Source organism: Myotis myotis, unplaced genomic scaffold (genome assembly GCF_014108235.1).
Source record: "Myotis myotis isolate mMyoMyo1 unplaced genomic scaffold, mMyoMyo1.p scaffold_m19_p_1, whole genome shotgun sequence".
Classification (NCBI taxonomy): domain Eukaryota; kingdom Metazoa; phylum Chordata; class Mammalia; order Chiroptera; family Vespertilionidae; genus Myotis; species Myotis myotis.
This window is the reverse complement of record NW_023416313.1, coordinates 157,256,041-157,264,724: the sequence shown is the minus strand read 5'-3', so window position 1 is coordinate 157,264,724 and position 8,684 is coordinate 157,256,041. Positions and strand designations below refer to the sequence as shown.

General features: G+C 44.6%; 1 pseudogene; it reads left to right on the top strand.

Annotated features, from left to right (window-relative positions):
* The first annotated feature begins 7,707 nt into the window (after positions 1–7,707).
* Positions 7,708–8,435, top strand: LOC118664447 (annotated as a pseudogene).
* Positions 8,436–8,684: the final 249 nt, after the last annotated feature.

The following is an 8,684-nucleotide window of genomic DNA, read 5'->3' as shown; positions in this document are numbered from 1 at the left end:
CAACATCAACCAAAACTATTTGTCCTGGAACTACTGTATGCCAGGAATTTATTTCTGGGTACATAGCAGTGTGCAACATAGTTATAAGCATGCTCTCTGAAGCTTATACTCAAGTGGTTGAAAATAGTCAATAAACTACTAAACCATTAATAAACAATAATTTTAGAAAGTGTTTAAAGACTATGAAGAAAATAAAATAGGCAATTTAATTGTGAGTGACCTCCCGAGTTCATCTAGATTAGAAAGTCAAAGAAGGTCTCTTGGAGGTGGTGGTGTTGAACTGAGGTCTAAAGGATGAGAAGGAAGCAGATAGTCAAAGAACTGAGGTCAGAGTGGCTAAGGATGCAAGCACAAAGGCCCTGGGGCAGGACATGACCTACAGGCTCAAGGACAGAAAGAAGGCCATTGTGCCTGGAGCACATTCTATAAGGGGAAGATAGTCTGAGATGAGGCTGGGGATGTGAGTGAGGACCAGGGCTTTGCAGGGCTCTGTAGACCAGAGTAGGAATAGAATGTGATAACATGATATTCTAACTGCAATGGAAAACTACATGCAGGAGGTGATATGGCTTGATTTCATATTTATAAGAAGGCTCTGGCTGCTGTGTGAGAATCAGATGTTAGAGAGAGAAGCAAGGAGACCAGTTAGGAAGCTAATGCAACAACCGAGGTGAGAGAAAATGGCAGTGTGCACTAAGGTGGGGCTCTGAGTGCTGAGGGGGCCATGTGGAATATTCCTGTCCCATCTATCTACCCATCATCATGGAAATGCAGTCAGACATCCTCACAGCCCTTGAGCTTCCACTTGAAGAAATACATCTTAATTTAGGCCTTCACAGAGTAGACTATTGCCCTGGGTGTCTATCTTCATTGAATTGGGTTTATGTGATGAGGGAGAACAGGAGAATCTAGCCACGTATAACTCATTTTTTGCCTTCATTTAGGTTTAGGTGATGAGGGATTGGAATGCAAATTTTCTGCATATCCTTTTGTACCTAGAAATATGTGACTGTGAGACACTTCATTTCCTCCGGTAATCTTCCAAAGTCCTGACTCTAAACCCAAACTGGTCAGAGTTAGCAGAAGGCAAGTGTATTACCACAATGAACTACAGTAGGAGTTCCTAATAACCAGCTGATTAATATTAATTATCTTTGTTCATGTTTCAAATATTTTGGCAAGGTCATTGCCTCTAGCCTTCTGAGAATAAACAGAAAGAAGCTAATATATAAATGCTGTCTCCCAGCTTGAACCCAGAATGTACATAGATGTCTTAGCTAGTGCCACCCCAATCCCATAACTCCTCCTGAGTTGTGACCACACTGACAGTTTGTGTTTACTCATCCCAAGAACTTTACATGTTTCACCTTCTGATTTTGCAAGCCATGAGCATGGCACTACATGTTTAATCTTCTGAAATCATCCCAATTTGTATATACTTACTCTTTTCAACAAAGGTGATTCATTCAGTGGATGCCAAAATAAAGTTCATATTTCTACTGTTGTAGTTGCATGTAAATTCCAAAATCAAAAGCAGCTTCTTGTAAATCCCAGTCTCCAACTTTGGTTTTTAAAATATATTCATCATCAATAACCTCTGCCTCTGAGAAAGCTATGGGAAGTGTGACTTTGTGCATCACTGACTCCTTCAAAATAAGACATTCACTGCACACACACTACAGGCCAGGCTTGTGCCAGGTGCCCTCAGGATGCTCACAACCATGCAGTTTCAACCACAATGCTCTAATTAATTAAGAACTTAATAAATTACCTTTGGTCATCAAGAGCTAATTTTTTCTACCCTGTTGAATAGAATTTGTAACAAATAGCCTAGATAAACTACATGACAAGGACAGAGACCAGGAGAACAGGAGAATCTAGCCACACATAACTTACTTGTACCTTCACTTATTTTCCCCAAACCTCTTTCAAAGTTTGCAGTGAAGGGGTTCAGGACAGAATTCCCCAGGATGTGTCACTTTGGCATGTGAATTATTTTGATCTGAAGGCAATCGAGAGCCTGCAGGCTCACAAGAAACTTTTATCTCTCCCTTAAATAATTTAAACTAGGGGACTTGACCACAATAAAAATTATCACCAGAAATAATCTTTTATGACCTTTACTAGAAGCCCAGTTTACGAAATTCATGCATGGGGGCGGGGGCTGTCCTCAGCCCCACCTGCACCCTCTTATTTTTAAAATAAATTTTATTGATTTTTTACAGAGAGGAAGGGAAAGGGATAGAGAGTTAGAAACATTGATGATAGAGAAACATCGATCAGCTGCCTCCCGCACACCTCCTCCTGGGGATGTGCCTGCAACTAAGGTACATGCCCTTGGCCGGAATCGAACCTGGGACCTTTCAGTCCACAGGCCGATGCCCTATCCACTGAGCCAAACCAGCCAGGGCGACCTGCACCCTCTTGCAATCCAGGACCCCTTGGGGGATGTCCAACTGCCAGTTTAGGCCCAATCCCTACAAGCCTAAACTGGCAGTCAGACATCTGTCTTGCAATCTGAGACCACTGGCTCCTAACCACTCGCCTGCCTGATTGTCCCTAACCACTCACCTGCCTGCCTGATCACCCCTAACTGCTTGCCTGCCTGCCTGATTGACCCTAACTGCTCATCTGCCTGCCTGGTCACCCCTAACCACTCTGCCTGCTTGCCTGATTTGCCCCTAACCACCTCTGCCTCAGCCCCCGCCACTGCAGCTTCGTCGGGAAGGACATCCAAAATGATGTCTGGAAGGTTGTTCGGCTATCGAGTCTAATTAGCATATTACGCTTTTATTATAGATACATGGCAGGGCAAACTACTAATCCCTGAACATCTGCTCTTCTTATCATCCTGCAATGACCCTCTGAAGTCCTAATGTGCCTTACCTCAATCTTGCTCAGAATACCTTGTTTTCCTTTCTGTCTGTGAACTTCTCATATATGTGGGGTCTCTGGCTCACTCATGTATGTGAAGTTCCCATATGTACATATGTAATTAAATTTGGTCATTTTTTTTTCTTGTTATCTGTCTCATGTCGATTTGATCATTAAACCAACAGGAAGGCCCTCTAAGGATATTGGAAAGTTTATTCCTCCCCCAGCAGCTAAGAGGAGAACAAGAAGTTTGGGACCTCAGCCCTAATGCCCACATATAGATTGGTAAGAAATAGGGACATGATATTTTCAGGAGTTTGCCAATAAAGGAAAAGATGGCTTTCTTTTTCTTATTCCTGTAGGATCTTAGAATAATAGTAATGATTTTTGTGCACCATATTCTAGAAGCTGTTATTTGTAAACTAAGGTAATAAATAGGGTTATGGTGAGCTGGGCTGATAAGGGGAGGTGAGAGAGAGGAGAGAAGATGGTTAAATAAAGAAGAAAAAAACAGTGATGAGAGAATATTAAAAAGGAAGTGATGAGGTCGGGATCCCAGAATCCCAAACCAGAAATGCAAACTCATTTTTCCAATCCTTTCTTAAAACAAAGAGACTGAGGCAAAGTGGCAGAGGTGGAACTTGATTCTCAGAGCTTTCTTTCCCTCCGCATTTACAATATTATTATACATTGTGACTTTGAGGCACTGTCCCCGTGTATAACTAAGGGTGAAGAGCACCTTGCACTGGATGGAACTCTGTAAATATTTAATAACGCTAACCTAGGTAGAGATGATAAGTGCAGTCACATTAGTATTAGAAGAAAGGTTTCTGCAGGCCCCTGAGTAGTTTTTAATAAGGAAAAGCAATGACAAGGGCAATAGCCCAGGTATGGAGCCTTGTAGAGATCTCTTGTTTATTTCTGGTTTGGAATTCCTCTGTTTCAGGGTTCTTTTTCAGTGGGATTCCCTCCCTAGTACCTGCTGTATGGGATGCAGGTGGTTGTCAGGAGGACAGCGAGACAAATGAAAGAATGAATTTTAGCTGCTCAAGGTCAATGGCATGGCACGTTTCCAACCAATGTTAGCCCCTTGCTCAGGAGCTGGAATCCAAAAGAAAAAGCTCTCTGCAAAACGCCTGGCATAGGGCATTCCATAACTTTATAAAACTGTGATGACTAAGTAAATAACCCCGCATCCTACTCCATCTCTCACAACACAATCTTGGCCACAGAGGAGAAGCTTAAACATATAAAAGGAGAAGAAGCTAAATAAAGAAAATGGAGAATAAAATTAAATAGCATGTTGGTTCCTCTAGTGCCTATATGTCTAGATCAAAACTATTTAATAGGAGTGTCCCTCGTGGAACTGTTATTAAAACATCCAAGAACTGATACATCCGCCCTCAGTGGGGGACTGAAGGTGAGGTCAGTGTGTAATATGTGTGTATATGGAGGGGGGGGGGCACTTGGGAAATAACAAACAGAAGAAAAACAACAGAAAGAAGAGCCGCTAGGAGACTGGAGCGAAGGCAGCTCTGCCAGCCCCACCTCTGCACTGCAGTTCTGACACTACCTGCGCCCCTGGAAGCCTGTGGTAGGCAGGCTCTCCTTCCTGGGCTCACGCTTAGGCGGAGAGGGAGGCTTAAAGGAGAGGAAGAAAAGGCAGTGAGTCACAATTTGTTTTTATACTGAAAGGTGAACATTCGGACATCCAAGCAAACAGGAAGACACAAAACCCAATTTTTAGTACAAGAGATAACCAAAAACTCACTTCTGACCCCTTTCAAACAAGTGAGTTGTATCCATCCGAGAATTCTACAAAGACAAGGATGTGGCTGTACCTCCTTAGCACTTACATCTAGAAGCCCACTTGGCTCTAATAGTCCTCATGGTATCTCTTCTGTGAGATAAGTTCCTTCAGGGCAGGAACCATGGCATGTCTCTTCGTCTCTGTATCTTTCACAGTGTGAAGCACAGTAGTTTGTACCCAAAACTCTCTGTTTGTTTAATGATTTATCTTGGAGGATGGCTATTCCCATAGGCTTTCTAAGAGGTCCCTTGTCTTTCCTCACTAAATCTATACTTCAAAGCTCGGTTAGCCTTCATAATAAATGATTGAGTATGTCCTACATGTACTCAAAAATTTCCATGGTGCCCTAGTGCACCCAGTTCATCAAATCCACTGTCAACGGCTGGTATGCACACCCATGCCAGTCTTGCCTCACACCATCCGCCTTCAAATACCCTCTACTTTCTGCACTCTACCTGCACCATTTCTTACTTTCAAATACTGTGCTTCTCCAATTCAGCATCTGTACTCACTCCTTCCTTCTGCCTAGAATAACAGCAGTAGGAGTCTGGACACTTGGCTTGAAATCTCACCTCTCTTAGTTTATTAGCTGTATGACCTATGGCATTTTTTAAAACCACTGATTCTCATTTCCCCATCTTCAAAATTAGAGATCATATTAACCCCACACAGTTGTTGTGGAGAGAGAGAGAAAAAATTAGATAACATTTGTGAGTGCACCAAGGATAGTAGATACCCCAGCAGCATTTATCCATCTTCTTTGTGATCCTTCAAGCTTGAGCACAGATATATCCCATTACTGTGGACAGAAGAGCCTCTCCCCTACTAACCTGAGCAAGTAGTTATGGGGGGTGTTCATGCAACAGTGGGGGAAGTTCCATTTCCTAGTCAGCCATGTCCTGCTGGGAAGCAAGGGCTGATAGATGATACAGCTATCTGTCCTCCAACACAGAAACTTGTAGTTAAAGAGCTAGAAAATCCTTACAGATTATTTGACCAGATCTTCTATTTTGTAGAGAAGGAAATTGAAGCCCAGTGGGGAGCCAAGACTGGACTCCTGTATTTTGTTCTTTGCTTTTCACAATGCCATGAATAAGGGCCAAAAGTCACCGAACCAACCAGACGCACAGCAATGCCCTGGGCTGAGGCTGGAACTAGAATCACAGGCAAAAGAGCTTCCTCAGAAGTGTCTAGTCCACTACCTTATTCCAGACAGGTGTGCGCCTTCCACTGACTCAGCACTTATTGGGTTCCTACAAAGTGTCAAGTCCACACCTATGAGGAAGATAATAAAATGCCTGAGACAGACATCATCCCATCCTTAAGATTCACAACCTAGCTAGGGAGGAGCCATGTGTTCAAATAATTGCCATGCAGTGTGAGAAATGCCTCCTCCTACCTGGTGATGCTACCTGGGAGAGCGGAAAAGTTCTCACAAAGGAGACAAATGCGTTGGGCATTGATGACTAAGCAGCTCGTTAAGTGTCCAGGTGTTGGGAAGGGCATTCCCACTTGGTCTTTTACTTTCATGGTACAAACAATTACAATAGCATATGCTGGAGGTGATGCTGCACACCTGTGTCCGCTGGTGACTATCTTCTGATCACAACAGAAGATCCAGCTCCATGAACGGTAGCCAAGGACTGTCCCAGGAATCAAATGCCAGTTACCCCATATCTTCCTTAATTTATCTGTTTTACACAAATTACTTCCAAGAGTCCCTCTTCACTTTCTTTACTGCTAGGATTGAGGTGGGCCTCGATAAGAGAAATCAGAATCTCAGATATGGGAGGTTTTGTTCAGGGGATAAAAGAAAAAAAACAAAAGTAAGTGGAAAAGCTCTTAAGTGAGAAATAAATGAGTAACTTCTCAAAAGAAAAGGTGTTTTTGCACAGTGGGCTGATTGGTTCTGCCAGGAAGCAGATGCCAAGACCGAGTTAGGAATCCAAGAGATTCATTGGCAGTGATACTTGTGAAAGAGAAAAAGGAGAGAAAGCAGGAGTAGGTGGGGAAAGGCTTCAGATGACAGAGGTCTGATCCCTGTGAAAGGAAAGGCATAGGAGGGAGAATGGGGTAACAAGCTTAGGTGAAAAGATCGCCCGTAGTGAAGAAATGGCTGCTCCTTGTACTTGCTGAGCTCACTCACGACCAGGGCTGCTCAGTGAGAGATCTGTTCCAAAGCCCAGGCAGATTCCAAATGAACTTTCAGCTGACAGCAGCCCTTGCAGCAGGTTCTCTCTCAGGGAGATCTGAGCAACACTTCTCCGTGGCTGCTGAACACACGCATCATCCTGGAGTGAAGAACTTAGAGGGGAATTTACTGCGTGGATAGTGACAAATGTGTTTTAGGTGTGCACGTGTGTGAAGTAAACCCTGATCTTAAGATAACAGATGAAGGGTAGGCTCTGTTTATTAGTTAATTATTGTCGTACCTGGAAGGAAAAACTCCATCACTGGTATTTATGACTGGCCTGGGTTGAGGGTAAATTTTCACTCCTGGAGCTCTTAGCTCTCTAGAAACCAATTCTTCGGTTGAGCAAGTCTCTCAACTGTCCGATCACTAACTGAAAAGAAATATAAGTCAATATTCTCAGCCAGGGAGATAGAACAGGGGAGGGAGAGAGGTATACAGTCATGCACTTCAGAAGGTTTCAGACAGCAGCGGATCACGTGTGTGGTAATGGTACCCCATGTAGCCTGGGTGTGTGGTAGGCTCTACCATCTAGATTTTTGTACATGCGCTCTATGATGTTCCCACAATGACAGAATTACCTAATGATGCATTTCTCAGAATGTATCCCCATTATTAAGAGGCATGTAACTGTAATCCACTAGACCTTGAGCTCTATGAATACAGGAGCCCATCAGTCTTTTCCCTCAGTGAATGGCTATCTGCTCCCAGTGTCTGGCCTTCAATAAATATGGCATGAATGAATGAATGAATGAATGAATGAATGAATGAATGAACAGATGAATGTCAACCACCAGCTGCAGATAAAAGTTCTCTTTTGTGAGGCTGCAGGATGGTGAAGCTGACTGCGGAGCTGATGGAGCAGGCGGCGCAGTACACCAGCGCCGTGCGGGACGCGAGCTGGACCTGCGGGGATGTAACATTCCTGTCATGGAAAATCTGGGTGCGACCTTAGACCAGTTTGATGCTATTGATTTTTCTGACAATGCAATCCGGAAACTGGATGGCTCTCCTTTGTTGAGAAGACTGAAGACACGACTGGTGAACAACAGTAGAAGATGTAGCATGGGCGAGGCGCTGGGCGGAGCTCATTCTCACCAACAACAGCCTCGTGGAGCTGGGTGACCAGGACCCTTTGGCGTCTCTCAAGTCACTGGCTTAGCTGAGGATTCTAAGAAACCCCGTGGCAAACCAGAAGCGTTACCGACTCTATGTCATTTACAAAGTTCCCAAGTCAGAGTGCTGGGTTTCCAGAAGGTGAAGCTGAAAGAGCGTCAGGAAGCAGAGAACATGTTCAAGGGCAAACGGGGTGCACAGCTCGCAAAGGATATTGCCAGGAGAAGCAAACGTTCACCCCAGGTGCTGGTTTGCCCACTGACAAAAGAAAGGTGTCCCGCCCCGGGGCCATGGAAGCGATCAAGAACCCCAGAGCAAACGCAGACGCTGGCGGAGGTGGAGCGGCGGAAGGGCCTGCTGCAGTCAGACCAGACCCTGCGGAGGAGGCCCCAGCAAGACCGGAGGGAGGAGATGGAAGAAGACACCCTCCCCCACGGGTCCTGAGCAGCGGGCCGAGTGTCCACGAGGTGTGGGGCCTGGCCGGGGACAGGGTCCAGCTTTTGAACGTGGAACAACAGTCTTGTGTCAGCAAAGAGGGGTTCCCAAGCATCGCTGAAGGGCTCCAAAAGCTGCTGGTCGTTTTTTAATACACCTTTTGAGATCTAAATGCCTATTTCTTACAAATAGTAAAAATAAATATCACCAGGTGCCTGGGCTGTGTGTGCAGTGGGTGTGTGTCTGCCTTTAAGCTGG